The 18,758-nt window shown below is 46.1% G+C and overlaps 1 protein-coding gene across 1 annotated transcript in view; it reads left to right on the top strand.

Annotated features, from left to right (window-relative positions):
• Positions 1 to 18,758, top strand: part of EML5 (EMAP like 5) — a 335,723-nt gene that overhangs the window by 90,866 nt on the left and 226,099 nt on the right.

Genomic DNA, 18,758 nt, shown 5'->3' with positions numbered 1-18,758 from the left:
CATGTGAACACAGGAGGACCAAGCAAGGAACTGAAGCCACAGACCTCCTATATATATGAGCTAGGCATCCAGCTCCTCCCAGTGGGAAGGAGGAGCCGCAGGGTGGGAGGCTACAAGAAACCCAGAAACCAAGATGGCCGCCAGCACATGTCAAACGAAGGAGAACAGCAAGAAGGTAAGACCATGACAATACCTCCCCCTCAAGGGCCCCTCCTCCGCGGAGTAAAGAACGGTTTCTGAGGGAAGCGTGCGTGGAAGGCTCGGAGCAAGGCAGGAGCATTTACATCTGCGGAGGGAACCCAGGAACGCTCCTCTGGACCATAACCACGCCAATGAACCAAAAACTGCACCCGACCGCGGACCAGGCGTGAGTCCAGGATATTGCTCACCTCATACTCCTCACGATTGCCCACTTGGACCGGACGGGGCCGAGGAACCGAGGAAGTGAAACGATTACACACCAGTGGCTTCAACAGGGAGACATGAAACACGTTGGAGATCCGCATGCCAGGAGGAAGCGCAAGGGCATAGGCTACCGGGTTTACCCTGCGAAGCACTCGGAAGGGACCAACAAAGCGAGGCGCCAGCTTGGGAGTGGGCACTCGAAGGTTGAGGTTGCGGGTGGACAACCATACACGGTCTCCGGCCTGGTAGGAAGGAGCAGGCGCTCGTCTGCGATCAGGCTGGAGTCTCTGGCGCTGCGCAGAGACCTCAAGGGACTTCTGGATCTGTACCCAAGAAGCACGTAGGACGGAAAGGTGATCCTCCACAGCCGGAATATCCTGGGGAGAGAATACCTCCGGTAACACGGCAGGTTGGAACCCATAGTTGGCCATGAAGGGAGACGTCCCAGAGGAAGAGTTCACCGCCGTGTTCCTGGCAAACTCAGCCCAAGGCAGGAGGTCAACCCAATTGTCTTGGTGATCGGAGACATAGCAACGAAGGAATTGCTCCAAGGCCTGATTGGATCGTTCTGCGGCCCCATTGGACTGAGGGTGGTAGGCCGAGGAGAAGGAGAGATGAATCCCCAACTGGGAGCAAAAGGCGCGCCAGAACCTGGACACAAACTGACTCCCCCGATCCGACACAATCTCCTTGGGCAAACCGTGCAACCGGAAGACCTCCCTGGCAAAAATCGTGGCCAACTCCTGTGCAGAGGGTAACTTCTTGAGAGGAACACAGTGGCACATTTTGGAAAATCGATCCACAATCATGAGAATGACCGTATGGCCTCGGGATGCAGGGAGGTCCACAATGAAATCCATCCCCAGGTGTGACCATGGGCGCTCCCCGGTGGCTATGGGTTGCAGAAGGCCCAACGGAAGGTGCCGAGGGGACTTACTCTGGGCACAAACGGAGCATGCCGCTACATATGCGGCGATGTCGGAACGTAGGGAAGGCCACCAGAACAGACGTGAAACAGCCCAGGACAGCTGATTCTTTCCAGGATGCCCCGCGGTCTTGGAGTTATGGTAGGTTCGCAACAACCGAGTGCGCAACTCCTCAGGCACAAAACATCTGCCGTTGGGTCTCCCAGAGGGAGCACCAGATTGAGCCGCCAAAATCTGCTCACCCAGGGGAAAGGTCAGGCTGGTGCGAATGGCGGCCAGGATCTGATTCGGAGGTATGACCGAAGTCGGAATCGACTCCTCCCTGGACCTCCCGCCCTGATGTTCTTGGAACCGGGTAGGTAGGAGACCACGTAATTAAAACGTGACAAGAACAGAGCCCATCTGGCCTGACGTGGTGTCAATCTCTTGGCCTCAGAAAGGTAGGTCAGATTCTTGTGGTCCGTCAGGATGAGGACCGGAACCACCGAACCCTCGAGCAAGTGCCTCCATTCTTTAAGGGCCTGCACGATGGCCAATAACTCCCTGTCACCAATCTGATAGTTGCACTCCGCGGAAGACAGTTTCCGGGAGTAAAACCCACAAGGAAGCAGAGGACCCTCTGGTGTTCTACGCTGAGACAGAAGGGCGCCTACTCCCGTCTCAGACGCGTCCACCTCGAGGACAAAGGGCAACCCAGGGTTGGGATGCGACAGAATCGGAGCCGACACAAAGGCAGACTTTAGAGCCTCAAAAGCTCGGATGGCCTTGAGCGGCCAGACCTGGGAATTACTGCCCTTCCTGGTCAGATCCGTGAGAGGCTTGGCTAGCATGGAAAAGTCCCTGATGAACTTCCGATAATAATTGGCGAAGCCCAAAAAGCGCTGCAGGGAGCGAAGACCACTGGGCTGGGGCCACTGTAAGACAGCCGAAACCTTCTCAGGATCCATGGAGAACCCCTCAGCGGAAATGATGTAACCTAAGAAGGTTACCTGGGATCGGTGAAATTCGCATTTCTCAAGCTTACCGAACAGCTTGTTCTCTCGTAACCGTTGCAACACTCGTCTGACATCCAGAATGTGGGTCTCCATGGATTCAGAATATACCAAGATGTCATCCAAATAGACCACCACACACTGCTGCAACAGGTCACGGAAAACATCGTTAATGAATTCCTGAAAGACTGCGGGCGCATTGCACAAACCAAAGGGCATAACCAAGGATTCATAATGACCGGTCCTGGTGTTAAACGCGGTCTTCCACTCATCGCCCGCCTTGATCCTTACGAGGTTATATGCCGCCCTCAGGTCGAGTTTGGTAAAGACCGTGGCCCATTTAAGGCGATCGAACAGCTCGGAAATCAAGGGTATCGGGTAAGCGTTCTTGATCGTGATGCGATTGAGACCCCTGTAATCGATGCAAGGCCTCAACTCACCGCCCTTCTTTTTCACAAAGAAAAATCCAGCCCCTGCCGGGGACGAGGATTTGCGAATGTGTCCGCGTGAAAGCGCCTCCTTCACGTACTCCTCCATGGCCTCATTCTCCGCTACCGACAGTGGATAGACCTTGCCACGAGGAGGAACGACACCAGGTTGTAACTCGATGGCACAATCGTATGGGCGGTGCGGAGGTAGGGCAACCGCGCGCACCTTATCGAATACATCCCGGTACTCCTCGTATTCAGGAGGCAACAGAGAATCCGAGGAAGTACACAGCAACTTGACAGGCCCATGGATGCAACTAGCCCCACACTGCGGTGACCACGAGAGGATCTCGGCCGATCTCCAATCGAAAGTCGGATTATGCTTCTGGAGCCAGGGGTACCCCAAGACCACCGAGTAGTGTGGAGACGAAATAACCTGGTAAGCAGACCGACTCTCTGTGAACGGCACCAATGGCTATCCCCACTGGAAGGGTCTCATGAGTCACATGTGGCGGCAGAAGGGGTCTGCCGTCTATCGCCTCAAGAGCCAGTGGAGAACCTCGGGCCTGCAGAGGAATGGAATTGGCGGCAGCGAACACACTATCAATGAACAAACCACCAGCACCAGAGTCCACCAACGCCTGGGTCGTCACTGAGCCCCCGACCCAGGAGAGGACAACAGTGATCAGTGGTTTGTCAACACGGGAAACCGGGGACGAGGAGACTCCACCCAAGATCTGCCCCCGACAGGATCTCAGGTGCGAGCGTTTCCCGGACGGTTCGGACATGCCAACCGAAAATGCCCACCGAGACCACAGTACATGCATCGACCCTCGCGTCTTCGGAGTACCCTCTCCCCCTCGGACAGGCGAGCAAAGCCCAGCTGCATGGGTTCACCCCCAGCCAAGTCATCTCCAGGAGGCGTGGGAGGAGAGGGAGGCACGGGTGGGACAGCAAAGGTAGGCGCCAATCTGTTAGGAGGCCTCCGCAGACTCTCCTTAAAGGAAGGTCTCTCCCTGAGTCTGGTGTCAATCAAAATCAAGAAAGAAATAAGAGACTCGAGCTCCACTGGTAGGTCCTTAGCTGCAACCTCATCCTTCAAGGCATCCGAGAGACCATGAGAGAAAGCAGCGACCAGAGCCTCATTATTCCAGCCCACCTCTGCTGCCAGGGTACGAAACTCAATGGCGTATTCAGCTACGGATCGTGAACCCTGTCTGATGGACATAAGGAGCTTCGCAGCAGAGGCAGCACGAGGCGGCACATCGAATACCCTCCGAAGAGAAGCAACAAAACCGGAAAACTCGGCAACTACCGGATTGTTGTTCTCCCATAAAGGGCTGGCCCAGGCCAAGGCCTTGTCCGAGAGCAGCGAAATTAAGAAGCCCACCTTTGATCTCTCAGTAGGAAAGGCATGTGGCAGCAACTCGAAATAAATGCCCACCTGGTTAAGGAAACCTCGGCACTGAGTTGGCTCTCCCCCAAAGCGCTGTGGAAGGGGGGCAGAACCGATCATACCCCGAAACACCGCAGGCGCAATAACAGGTGTCGGGGTAGACTCTGGTGCAACAACCGGAGCGGCAGTAGGAGCGGCCCCAGGAGCGACAACCGACCCAACGGGAGCGAAATGAGCCGTGCATTCAAGCAGGGTTTGCAACGCCACGGCGAACCGACCCAACAGGTGATCCTGCTGATCAAGTCTGGCAACCAGCGTGGGTAGCGAGGATGGCCCTGTACCGTCAGAATTCATGGCTTGGTCCTAATGTCACGGAACCATGAACCAGACGTACAACAACAGATAAGTGAAAATAAGAAGGCTTTATTGAAAATCAAGCTGTAAAGCAAAAGTCCAAACGGATGGCGAAACCAAGGCAGAGTCCTTGCGAAGCCAGAGGTCAGGAACCAGCAGGGTAGTCAGACGAGGCCAGGATCAGGAACCAGCAGGGTAGTCAGACGAAGCCAGGATCAGGAACCAGAAGCAGCAGCAGTCTTAGAAGCATGTGAACACAGGAGGACCAAGCAAGGAACTGAAGCCACAGACCTCCTATATATATGAGCTAGGCATCCAGCTCCTCCCAGTGGGAAGGAGGAGCCGCAGGGTGGGAGGCTACAAGAAACCCAGAAACCAAGATGGCCGCCAGCACATGTCAAACGAAGGAGAACAGCAAGAAGGTAAGACCATGACAGACAGGTAGACTTTAACACAATACACATTCCATCTCAAAACAGACAATAGGACAAGCCTGCCAATGACAGCCTGTGTGTCCCTTTCATTGAAATACATGGAATACACATCTAGGTGTCACAGACTTAATTGAAACAGGCTATAGGTCTCACGGTGTAAAGTGGGATTAAACCTTTATAGTTCTTGAGAGATATTGTTGATAAATATTACTCTCCAATTTGAAGTAATCCAAACCATTTTCTCAGTGTCCCCCAATTATCTGTCCCTCACTTCCAGTAACGTTGAACACCGTCACAAAAACCAACCTTCCTTGTCGCGTTTCACCACTCCTTGCATGCTCACAAGGATAGGGGAAGTCAACTTCTCATAGATCAACAATTCCTTGACACATTTCACTACTACTGGTTTGCTTACAGGAAAAGGGGAAGTCCACTTCCTGAAAACCAACCTTGCTTGACATGTTTCACCACTCCTGGCTTGTTCACAAGAATAGGGGGAGTCCCCTTCCAGAAAGCCAACCTTCCTAGACTAATTTCACCACTCCTGGATTGCTCACAAGGCTAGGAGAAGTCTCCTTCTGAAAACCAACTTTCCTTGACACATGTCACCATTCCTGGCTTGCTCGTATAGATAGAGGAAGTCCCCTTCCAAAAACCAACCCTCCTTGTCATGTTCACCACTCCTAACTTAGGATAGGGGAAGTCCTCTTCCCAAAAAGAAACCTTTGACGCGTTTCATGACTTCCGGCTTGCTCACAAGGATTGGGGAAGTCCCCTTCCTGAAAGCCAACCTTCCTAGACATGTTTCACCAATTCTAGTTTGCTCACAAGGATAGGGGAAGTCCCCTTCCCGAAATCCTAACTTACTTTACTTGTTTCACCACTCCTGGCTTGCTCACAAGGATAGGGGAAGTCCCCCTCTCCCGAGAACCAACCTTTCTTGACATGTTTCTCCACTCCTGTCTAACTCGCAAGGATAGGGGAAGTCCTTTTCCCGAAAATGAACCTTCCTTTTCATGTTTCACCACTCCTGGCTTGCTCACAAGGATAAAGGAAGTCCCCTTCCAAAAACCAACCTTCTTTGACACCCTTCACCACTCCTGACTTTCTCACAAGGATGGGGAAAGTCCCCTTTATAAAAAACCAACCTTCCTTGGCATGTTTCACTACTCTTGGCTTGCTCACAGGAATAGGGGAAGTCCACTTCCTTTATCCTTGTGAACAAGTTAGGAGTGATGAAACACGTCAAGGAAGGTTGGTTTTCCGGGTAGAGACATGTATGCAGTCATTTTGCTGGTAATCAATAAATGCAGCAAAAGGAGCTAAGTTTGGAGTGGTTTCATCTAGGTTAAGAAGACAGCCACTCATAGTCCTTCCTTCCATTCTCAGTCTCCACCAAAATTGCCCCCACTCCTGTGTTGGGAACTCTTTCGCCCCTCTGCACTTTTCACCTATAGCAGAGAGGAAGCAGCTTTCCCGGCAGGGATAAATGCTCTGCCGAGCAGGTTAAAGGGGCACTACATCATAAATACAGGCAGGGCCGCTGATAGGGGGGGACCACCAGCCCTCTTGTAGGGGGCCCGAGCACACGGGGGGGGGGGCCCACACAGAGAGGGGGATTAGTGATGGACAACAAATACAGAAATCTTCTTCCAGCACCTGAATCTGATCTCTGTCTCTCTCCCTGCTATCAGCTTTTATCTGCTGAGAAAGACAGTTGTCCCCCACTAATCCCCCTCCCTGTGTGAGCCCCCCTCCCAGCACTGGCTCTAATGTTAGCTCTGCTCCCGAGTTTATCTGTAACTTTGTTTCTCTCCCTCTGTCTCTCTGATCCCAGAGCTCCAACTGCCCAGCCTGTATATTTCTTCCATCTCATCTTCATTTTTATTTATTAACATATTTTTTTCTTTTAGATTTATCAGGAATTATGTGAGTTACATTGTATTTGTGTCTGTTAATAGTGATTGTGTTGTAACTTAAGCTAAATATATCTTTAATATTTTCTTGGGGGGGGGGGGGGCCCTGCCAGGTAGTCCGTATGGGGCCCCGCGATTTCTAACAGCAGCCCTGAATACAGGTCCAGGATAGGTAAAAGGCACTTCAGTAACCCAGAGGAGCTATTTTAGGTTCTTAAAGACCACCTAAATTCTTTTCCCTATTGACTGCAATGCGATTTGTTGAAATGGTGACCTTTTTAAAAACATGATACTTTTTTTTTTATTTATTTTTTTACATAATTTCAGTGAAGCCAGAACCCCTTAATTTCGCTCATCCCTAGTAACCATGTATTTTTAGACAAGGCTTACTGGGAGAGAAGTGCTTTGATATGCAGAGAGGCAGAAAAGTAGAAATCTTCTTCTGTATAATCAGAGCGTACCAAATTGTGTGAGCGACACGCATTTAATGACAGCGAATTTACGAAAATCTCTAAAGCAGTTGATCATCCTAAAGGGTGTGTATTTATAAAAAAAAAATAAAAAATTCACAGAGCTATTCATCCTGTGAAAACTGAATGTGCATATGGTGGGGAAACTTGAATGGTAATAGGTTATTTTCTCCCCAGGTCCAACGTTATGTATTCATAAAGAATGAAGTGAATGTGGAAATTCTGCATTATGGCCACTAGATGGAGCTGATGATAATGAGAAATAAATACTAATTTTTTATGATTTTCAGCTCCATCTCTTGGCCATAATGGGGTATTTTCCTGATTTTAATCTGTATAAATAACATTTAACCTGGAGAGAAAAAAAGCCTAATAACTTTTGGTTTTGCACCCATTAACACAAAATAAATCTACATGCAGTTTTACAGGAGGAATAGCTCTGCGTCTTTTATAATAAATACACCCCAAAGTGTATCTGTGTTCAAGAACTAAAATATGTTGCTTAGCATGTTAATTTAACCACTTCTGGACCGGAAGGTTTACTCCCCTTCATGACCAGGCCATTTTTATTGTGATACGGCACTGTGTTACTTTAACTGACAATTGCGCGGTCGTGCGGCGCTGTACACTGTCCTTTTTTCCTCTGCGTTTTTTTTTTTTTTTTTTGTGTTATAAACAAAAAAAAGAGTGACGATTCTGGAAAAAAAAAAACAGTATTTTTTTACTTTCTGCCATATATTATTCCCAATAAAAAAAAATTTTAAATCAAATTTCTTCATCATTTAAGGCCAATTTGTATTCTGCTACAAATTTTTGGTAAAAAAAAAAAAAAAAAAAGAAAATCCCAATATGTGTATATTGATTGGTTTGCGCAAAAGTTATCTCATCTTCAAACTAGGGGGGAAGATTTATGTGATTTTTATTTATTCATTTATTTATTTTTTTATTACTTGGTGGAATTTGATCACCTCTGCGATTTTTTTTTTGTGCTATATACAAAAAAAAGGCCGACAATTTTGAAAAAAAAAAAACAAAAAAACATATTTTTTCTGCAATAAAACATTCTCAATAAAGAAAATTTAAAAAATCTAATTTTTTCATCAATTTAGGCCAATATGTATTCTGCTACATATTTTCGGTAAAAAAAGAAAATTCCAAAAAGTGTATATTGATTGGTTTGCGCAAAAGATATAGCGTCTACAAATGATGCGATATTTTCATGGAATTTTTATGTATTCGTTTTTTACTAGTAATGGCGACGATCAGCAATTTTTTGCGGGACTGGGACATTGTGGCGGACAAATCCGACACTTAACCACTTACGTCTGCCTGCGGTAATATTACTGCGGCAAAGTGGCTCGTTATCGTCTGACGACGTAGTACTACGTCGTCAGACACTCCCCTTTCTCGGCGGCGCACGCGCGCCGCCGGAGGCTCGCTCCCGCTGTATTCAGTCACAGCGGGAGTCGGGCCAGGGGAGGAGCAGCGGCGATTGCCGCTGCTCTTCCCCGATCGTCGGGGATCTAGTGTGGGGATCCGCCTGCTTGTGTAAACACAAGCGGGCGGATCTCCTAAGTGACAGGCAGGGTCAGATTGCAGGGTTCAGCAGAGCTGAACATGCGATCTGTCCTTGTGTCACATAGTCACCTCCCCCACACACGTCAGTAAGCACCAGGCATACATTAACCCCTCCCTCTCCAATAAAATTAACCCCTTCCCTGCCAGTGTCATTTTTTACAGTAACAGTGCATATGTATAGCACTGATTACTGCAGTAATGTCACTGGTACCCCCAAAAGTGTCAAAAATGTCAGTCAAGGGTCCGATCTGTCCGCCGCAATGTCGCAGTCCCGCAAAAAAAAAATCGCAGATCGCCGCCATTACGCGTTAAAAAACAAACACCAAAAATGACAGAAATCTTTCCCTTTGTTAGTAAACGCAATAACTTTTGCGCAAACCAATCAAAATACGCTTATTGTGAATTTTTTTTACCAAACATAGGTAGCAGAAAACAAATTGGCCAAAAATTTAAAAAAATTTTGATTTTTACATTTTTTTGGGGGGAATTTCATATAAAAAAATGTGAAAAATATTGTTGTTTTTTCAAAATTTACGCTCTTTTTTTGTTTATAGCGCAAAAAGTAAAAATCGCACAGGTGATCAAATACCACCAAAAGAAAGCTCTGTTTGTGGGAAAAAAAGGACATAAATTTTGTTTGGGTATGGCGTCGCACGACCGAGCAATTGTCAGTTAAAGTCGCACAGCGCCGAATCGCAAAAAGTGGCCCAGACGTAAAGTGTTTAACTGACACTTTTTTTTTTTTTTTCAAACATAAACTTTATTAAGGCACAAGGTGGGGAAAACAAAACAAAGTACGATGACTACAATTCCAGGAAAGGCTGTTGTGAGATATCAAGTGATACAAAACATATAACAATTACAGTTCAAAAGTGAGGTCTTCCCATCGTGCCCCATTTTCTTTATGCTATGTTGTTTAAGAAACAAGGTCAGAATAATGAAGCAACGGTGAACCGTGCTAACAAAAAGTAAGAAGGTACAGAGGAGAAGAGAGAGAAAGGAGGAAAAGGAAAGGGGGGGGGGGGGAAGAGAGAAGAAGAAAAAAAAAGGGGGGGGAGGGGGGGAAGGGAAGGATGGAGATCAGGGACAGAGAGCAGGATGACACACAGCTCTGTGCATGCCTATAAGTGAGAGGTTACGACCCCAGCAGAGTACCTAACTGACACTTTATGGGGACCAGTGACACTAGAACAGTGATCAGTGCTAAAAATATGCACTGTTACTGTACTAATGACAGTGGCAGGGAAGGGGTTAACATCAGGGGCGATCAAAGGGTAAAGTGTGTCCCTAGGGAGTGCTTTCTAACTGTGGGGGGGGGGGGTTGCACTGATTTGGGAAAGACAGAGATCCAAGTTCCTGCTTATCATCTCCATCTTGTCCCCGTGCAGAACAGCGATCTGCCTTGTTTACATAAGCAGAACACGTTCTGCCTCTCCCTGGGATGATTGCGGGTGGATGGTGGACATCGGGTCCGCCACACCCGTTGATTGACATCCCTGCTAGCCAATTGCAGCACGATCGCGCCTCCGGCAGCACAAACACTCCATCTAGTGGCTTTTGAACGATACAACGTACATGTACGTCGTTTCGTGCAATAACGCCACTTTGCCGCAGTATACACACGGCGGCAGGTTCTTAAGTGGTTATTATGACCTCTGCGGATATCTTTATTTTTAAAATGGTTTGTATATATTTTATATATTGTTTATATTACCTATTGATTTTACCAAGTTGGCACCTTCCTCTTTCACAGTGGCTACATTCTCTCTCCTCCTTGGAATTTGCAATCCATGTAGCCACCATCTGATAACTGATTGTGTCCTAAACTGCAAGGGGTCTGTTTAAAAAAAAAAAACTTTCTGTATTTCTGTATGAATGTATCAGCATTCACACGGCCATCGAGAATAATCCTGGTAGTGTGTCTAATTTTTTATTTTTCTATGATCGTTAGCTCCATCTAGTAGACCTAATGCAGTATTTTCCTGATTGCGATATTTTAGGAAAAAAATATTATGGCCACTAGATGGAGCTGGTGATTATAGGACTTAAACATATTAGACACATTACTGGGATAATGTACTTTGCCTGTGCAAGTGCTGATACATTTACACAGCATATTTTATATAACAGATCCCCATGTAGGTCTAATGTCACACATCACCTCATTCCATGCTTGCAGGGCCGTCTTTACCACAGGGCAAAAGGGGCAGCTGCCCTGGACCCAGTCATTGTTGTGGGGCCCAATGCAGCTGCCCCTTGGGCCCACACTGCCTGCAAGTAGATAATAAGTGGATTTTGGAGGGTCCAAGAAAATATTTGCCCAGGGTCCAATTAATATTAAAGATGGCCCGGCATGCTTGTATCTCTAAGCCCATAGCCAATAGCCTTGTTGGGATGCCAGACTGCAAAGGCTCCTGGGAAGTGTAGTTTAGAGTTGCCAGCAGCTGATGCATGATGCAACCCCGTCTAGCTGCCTTTGCAGCATGAGGAGGGGGCGTTAAAAACATGGCTTGTATTTACCTCCCCCTGACCGCAAGTGTAAGCAAAGAAAAAAGCAGGTATCCTGCCTTGCCAGACAGGGCTGTGCCGTGTGGCAGAGCTGTATGGATCTTAAGAGTGGATGGTCGGACATCTACATCTTTTGGCAGGTAAAGTGTCTCCCGTATATGTATTTTATGTATTTGTGGATGATGGGATTCACTTTTTGGGAGGGTGATAGGGTGGGAAAAGCCATCCAGATGAGGAAGGAGGGAGGATGTTGTCTTGGCACTGTGTACGGCTTTGGATTGGCAGACATATCACAGATCTCATACTCAGTACTGCGATTATCCTCTGAATTATTCATCATGGAAGTGACAATCACAGCCCGCTGAATGGAAATGAACTTTCCTCCAGACTAACGCAGCAAAGATGTCTCTGTATGGTGCCAGTGACTCTCCTCTTCATTTTATGTATTGTACATTCTCATTAGTCCCTGCCCCCAGGAGCTTACAATCTAAGGTCACTAACTCACATGCATACGTACAAATACTAGGGCCAATTTAGGCAGAAGCCAACAGTGCCAGGACAAGATCATCCACTGACCAGGACAGAGATGCCAAATTGCACCCCCCCCCCTCTCTTTATTATGTTTGCAATGCTTATGAGAAGGAGGTGGAGAGAGAGCACAGCCCGCACCTCCTCCCGGCCCTCTCCTCCCCTCCTTGCCGCTTCCAGCGCTGGGCTGACAGAAGTAGTGATGCCACTGTCACTGCTTCTGTCAGCCTTATAGAACAAGGAACTTGTGGCGCCTCCCATCCCTACAATACACATTGCTCCCTGGGAAGCCACCCCTTGTCCCGGATTTGGGAGCCAGTGAATCTACCAGCATGTCTTTGGGAGAAAACCAGAGTACCCGGGGGAAACCCAGGCAGGCACGAGGAGAACACGCAAACTCCATGCTGATGGTATTGCAAGGCAGAGGTTAGTGCTACCCACTGAACCACTCTGCTGCCCATATCAAGAGTATGCTGCCATGACAGTAGAAAGGGGGCTGCCTTTGCTGTTATCTGGCTGTGTGTAGCTTCAACATTCCTAATGAACCTAGAAAAAGCTTCAGGTCCCCCCTACGGCTTTTACAGCCATTTCCTGTGGGTTCCATCCAGGGGGCAGGCTGGGTGGAGAGTCCATCTAAACGTCTTACAATATATAAAAGCAAAAGTAGTGAACCGCAAACCGCACAAGCGAGCAATCCCATACATCAAGGAGATGATAGTAGCCTTAGTCTACCTCCGTCCCGGACACCTCCCAACGCGTTTCACTTGCCATGTGACCCTATGGGGTTGATTTACTAAAGGCAAATAGACTGAGCACTTTGCAAAGTGCAGTTGCTCCAAAGCTTAGTAAATGAACAGAAGCTCTGCTGACTTCCATCATCCAATCATGTGCAAGCAAAAATGCATTTTTTTTTATTTTCCTTGCATGGGATTTGGTATTCTTTGTAAAGTGAAACTTTACCTAATTTACTAAGCTCTGGAGCAACTGCACTTACACTTGTAAAGATGCACAGGCTGTTTGCCTTTATTAAATCAACCCCTGTGTGCCGAAAGTTGCATGCAAAGTCGCACCAGCGTGAACCGGGGCTTAAAGCATAACTCCACTTTGGTTGAGAAAAAAACATTCCCCCTGGGTGATCTCTGTACAGTACATTGCAAGGATTTTAACAATCTTTGTTGCAGATTCCTATCTTTTGTTATTCTGAAGAAATCATTGTTTGTTCCTCTGTGCTGAGTGGATCTAATGGGAGTAGTTATAAATCACCTGTGCAGCTGCAGGGCTCTAATGAGGAAATCTGCTGGGCCTGCATCCCTTTAGACGTGTTCCTATTGGGAGTATCTCACCAAAAAATGATATTTTTGTTGCAGGGGATGCCAAAAATGTGACTTGTATCTTAGTGCAGACTTCTGGGAAAATTGGTGAGCCAATCACACAAGCAGGAAATGATGTTTCTGGGGGTGTGGTCAGTATACATTCTGTGCACAGAACAGCTACCGGCGGCCATATTGCATTGCATTTTCAGAACATTACAACAGCTGCAGATTGAAAAGGAAAAGGTCATTTTTAATAACATTCAATTACAATACGCTATATTATTTTTTTCTTTACTTGCTGTTTTTTTCCCCCCATGAAAGTGGAGTTACCCTTCAACCACTTGCTGACCGCCCAACGCAGATTTCTGACCATAATCCCGTAGATCTATGTGATTATGTGCACGCGGTTTTGGCAGCGCTCACCGCTGGAGCCGCGCTCCTGCTGTGATTAGACACAGCGGGAGGCAGACCGCGGGAGGAGCGGGCTCGATCACCGCCGGCCTCCCGCGATCTTTGGCAATACTGACAGGAGAGCCGTCTGTTTTGTAAACAATGCAAGACGGCTCTCCTGTCAGAGAGGCAGGGAAAGATTGTGTGATTCAGCTAAGATGAATCACCGTTCTCTGTGTGCCTCTGTTCAATCCATCCCCCACACAGTTAGTAAGCACATCTAGGGAACACATTTAACCCCTTGATCACCCCCAGTGTTAACCCCTTCCCTGCCAGTGTCATTTATACAGTAACTGCATATTATTTAGCAGTGATCACTGTGATTAATGTCACTGGTCCCCAGAAAGTGTCACCTAGTGTCAGATTTGTCCGCCGCAATGTCGAATTCCCGATAAAAATCGCTGATCGCTGCCATTACAAGTAAAATAAGAAAAAAGTCCGTAAATCTATCCCGTAGTTTGTAAATGCTATAGCTTTTTGCAAACCAATTATTATACGCTTTTTTGGATTTTTTTTTTTTACCAAAAATATGTAGCAGAATACAAATTGGCCTAAACTGATACAAAAAAAAATCAGATTTTTTAAATGTTTGTATTGGGATTGTTTTATAGCAGAAAGTAGAAAATATTGGTGTTTTTTCAAAATTGACGCTCTTCTTTTGTTTAGAGCGCAAAAATGAAAAATCGCATAGGTGATCAAATACCACCAAAAAAAAGCTCTATTTGTGTGAAAAAAAAGGACATCAATTGTATTAGAAAATGGCGACTCACGACCGCGTAATTGTCCGTTAAAGTAACGCAGTGCCGAATCTCAAAAAATGGCCTGGTCCTTAAGGGGGTAAAACCTTCCGGGGCTGAAGTGGTTAAAGATAGGCTTAGGCCTCATTCACACCTGAGCGTATTGTATCACGCGTTTCTGTCCATGTTACCAGAATGCACTTAAAAATACGCAAAAACACGCAATGTGTGTTTGGGTGTCATTCATTTTTTTTTTTTTTAACAGCACCCCAAATGCGCTAAAGAAGCAGGGTTTTTTTTGTTTTTCGCACAACAAAACTCTTGAAAGGCGCAAAAATGCGCTATTCAAAAATGCAAAAAAAACGATACATGAGCTACTTAGCTGTGTTTTTGGAGTGTAAAGCAGCCAGTTCAAGTGAATAGACTTCCCTACATGATGCTCTACTGCTAAAAACATGCAACAAAAAAAAAAAACCGCAAAAAAAATTTGACGCTCTTGCGTCACTCGGGAGTAAATTCAGCCTTATTGTAAATAATAAAATTAGAAGAAGTACGGGGGGGGGGGGGGGGTTTTTCCTCCCCTGCTCGCCTCCAGGATTTCTCCAGAGCTTCTCCCATTCTTTGGAACTCTCTACCCCAATCTGTCCGACTGTCCCCTAATCTATCCATCTATCTAATCTATCTAATCTATCTATCTATCTATCTATCTATCTATCTATCTATCTATCTATCTATCTATCTATCTATCTATCTATCTATCTATCTATCTATCTATCTATCTATCTAATCTATCCATCTTTAGACGATCCCTGAAAACCCTTCTCTTTAAAGAAGCCTATCTGGCTACTAACTAATACACTGTTTCACTTGCTCCATCAGCTCATCCCCCACAGCCTTTTGTATCAATTGGCCCTCCCTTTTAGATTGTAAGCTCTGATGAGCAGGGCCCTCTGATTCCTTTTGTACCAAATTGTATTTGTAACTGTAACGTCTGCCTTCTGTAACGTCTGCGCAAACTGTTGGCGCTATATAAATCCTGTATAATAATAAAAAAAAAATAATTGTGGAGGGTGCAAGGATTATTATGAGTAAATCTCATATTTGCCCAACCTGGACTCTGGGAGCATTTCAGCGTTTGCAGCATCCCAGCAGAGAGACGCCGCGAGTGTGCAGCCAGGAGGACTCTGCATTGAGTGTATTGTCCTGGGGCCGTGTCAGCCTCTGCAGCTGTAATCAGCGGAAGCTTTGCTTAACTAAGCTGCCTGGATTAATCTCCCTCTCTGCCTCTCCGTGAGCCTGTCTAGCGGGCCTGGTGACGTCTGCTGCACTTAAAGCCTGCGGTTTATGCAGAGTCATAATCATACCATGGAATTGTGCTGGCAGTGCTCAGAATAGAGTTGGTACGCCTTTAAAGATGAATTTTAACCACTTGATCTCCGGAAGTTTTACCCCTCTTCATGACCAGCTCATTGTTTGCTATACGACACTGCGCTATTTTAACCACTTAAGCCCCGGAAGATTTTACCCCCTTCCTGACCAGGCCCTATTTTGCGATTCGGCACTGCGTGAATTTACCGGACAATTGCGTGGTCGTGTGACGCTGTACCCAAACAAAATTGACGTCCTTTTTTTCCCACAAACAGAGCTTTCTTTTGGTGGTATTTGATCACCTGTGCGATTTTTTTGATCATGCGCTATAAACAAAAAAAAAGCGACAATTTTGCAAAAATAACAATATTTTTCATATTTTTTTTATATGAAATTCCCCCCCCCAAAAAAAGTAAAAATCTACATTTTTTAACATTTTATGCCAATTTGTTTTCTGCTACATATGTCTGGTAAAAAAAAAATCACAATAAGCGTATTTTGATTGGTTTGCGCAAAAGTTATTGCGTTTACTAACTAAGGGAAAGATTTTTGTAATTTTTATTGTTTTTTTTTTAACGAGTAGTGGCGGCAATCTGCGATTTTTTTTGCGGGACTGCGACATTGCGGCGGACAGATCGGACCCCTGACTGACATTTTTGACACTTTTGGGGTTACCAGTGACATTACTACAGTGATCAGTGCTATACATATGCACTGTTACTGTAAAAATTACACTGGCAGAGAAGGGGTTAACTTTATTGGAGAAGGAGGGGTTAAGTGTGTCCCTAGGGGCGTGCTTCTAACTGTGAAGGGATGTGGCTTGTTGTGTAACAACAGAGATATACAATCCTGCATAGCAGGACCATATGATCTCTGTTCTTACACAGGGGAGAATGACAGGCGGCTTTGTTTCCATCAGCCGCCTGCCTTTCTCCCTTCACAGCGGACGATCACGAGTGGCCGGTGGACATCGGGTCCGCCGGTAACACGCGCGGGGGGGGGGGTCAGTGAACGAGCGGGGCGGGAGCGCACTTGCCCCCTAGAGCCTCACAGGCTAGCGACAGAACCCTACGTCGCTTTGCCTGTGAGGGGCTGACTGCCGCAGTAAATATACTGTGGGCGGTCGGCAAGTGGTTAACGGACATTTACACGGTCATGCAACGCTGTACCCAAATAACATTTATGTCATTTTTTTCCCCTACAAATAGAGCTTTCTTTTGGTGGTATTTGATCACCACTGCGTTTGTTTTTTTTTTTTATTTTGCCAAATAAAATAAAAAAAAAGGACTGATAATTAAAAAAAAAAAAAAAAACCCCATAAAAAAACATTATTTTTTACTTTCTGCTATAAAACATCCAATCTAAAAAAAAAAACAAAAAAACATATTTTTCATCAATTTAGGTCAATATGTATTCTTCTACATGTTTTTGGTAATAAAATAAAATCCCAATTAGCGTATATTGATTGGTTGCGTAAACGTTATCGCATCCACAAACTGTGGTCTATACACGAATACTAGTAATGGCGGCGATCAGCGACTTCTAGCAAGACTGCAACAAGAGAAACATTGGTCAGGGGGACTTTGAATGAGGCTTATCACACCAAATAATCAATAAGTAAAAATAATAAATTATAATTTTATTGCATAATACTGATATGAATAACAATATCAGACATGATCAGGTGGGTAAAAAACAGTTCATTGGGCTGTATTATAATCAATGGTCAACATGATTATCACAAAACAATATGTATACACATATGAGTAAATAATGCACCGAAATGAAAATTCTGGGCCGAAACAGAAACCGAAAATTCAGGATGCTCTTGGCCGAAAATCGAAAATGACTTTTTTTCCCCCAAATGATTTTAAAATAGTTACAGCCTGTATATAGATGCTCCTAGCACTATATACCTGTCCCATAGCTGCATTATACAGGTATAGTGCCAGGGGGTAGCTAAGTATAGGGAAACAATGTCGCACATCATAACACATAATATGTTGTCACTCACTGCTCCCCACAGATAGCAGGTTGACTCTGGTTCTGCTTCTGTCCTTCCTATCCGCAGCGGCCATACAGTAGAAGATGGAGGGAGGAGGTGGGTGGAGCCAGAGAGTCAGTAATAGGCACGGAGAAGGACGAGGAAGATCCTCCTCCGCTCTGCATGCTGGGTCCTCTTCTCTGCCTCGCTTTCCTCTCAGGACCGTGACGTCACTGGTGGCTGCCAATTCTAGCAACCAGTCTAGCACCGGGCGCGCGAGGAGTTACAAACAGTGGGTCTCGGGAGCTGGCCACGGCACATCACGCACCATATAAGTTAAAGTGAAAGCTGCTGCGGCGGCCATTCATTTTCGGCATATATGACCCGTTTTAGGGCGAAATGAAATAGGCCCATTTTCGGCCAAAAATTTTGGTTGCCGAAATTTCGGTGCACCCCTAGTAAATAGCATTGCAAAAAATAAACGGGGTAACAGAGAAACATTCCAAACATGTCTAGGAATCCTATAACTTTACGCGTTTCGTGGATTAGTCTCCACTTCTTCAGGAGTAGATGCAGAAAATGAAGTCTGGAAAAGTGAGAGGAAAAAGACCAAAATAATATAGTATATGTGATAAATCCCTGAGAGGAAATAGTAGAAGGGTTGGAGCCCTGGTACTTACATGTCGGCTCAATTTGGAAGGTATAAAGCGAAGTCTGGCAGCCCTGAGGGTGGGGGGCGCCCCAGGAAGCAGTCACCCCAGGGAACAGGGGCGATAGAACTCGACAAAAAACCCACAGAGAAGGGGCGGAGTAGCGGGACTGTGATAACATAGCAGGCAATCTGACACTTTTGACACGTTGTGGGAACCATTGACATTATTACAGTGATCAGTGCTAAAAATACGGACTGTCACTGTACTAATGACACTGGCTGGGAGGGGTTAAACATCTAGGGGCGATTAAAGGGTTAA

The sequence above is a fragment of the Pelophylax lessonae genome, assembly GCF_965119305.1.
Source record: "Pelophylax lessonae genome assembly, chromosome: 13".
NCBI classification, from domain to species: Eukaryota; Metazoa; Chordata; class Amphibia; order Anura; family Ranidae; genus Pelophylax; species Pelophylax lessonae.
Note: the sequence above shows the minus strand (reverse complement) of the source record. Positions and strands in the feature narration are given on the sequence as shown.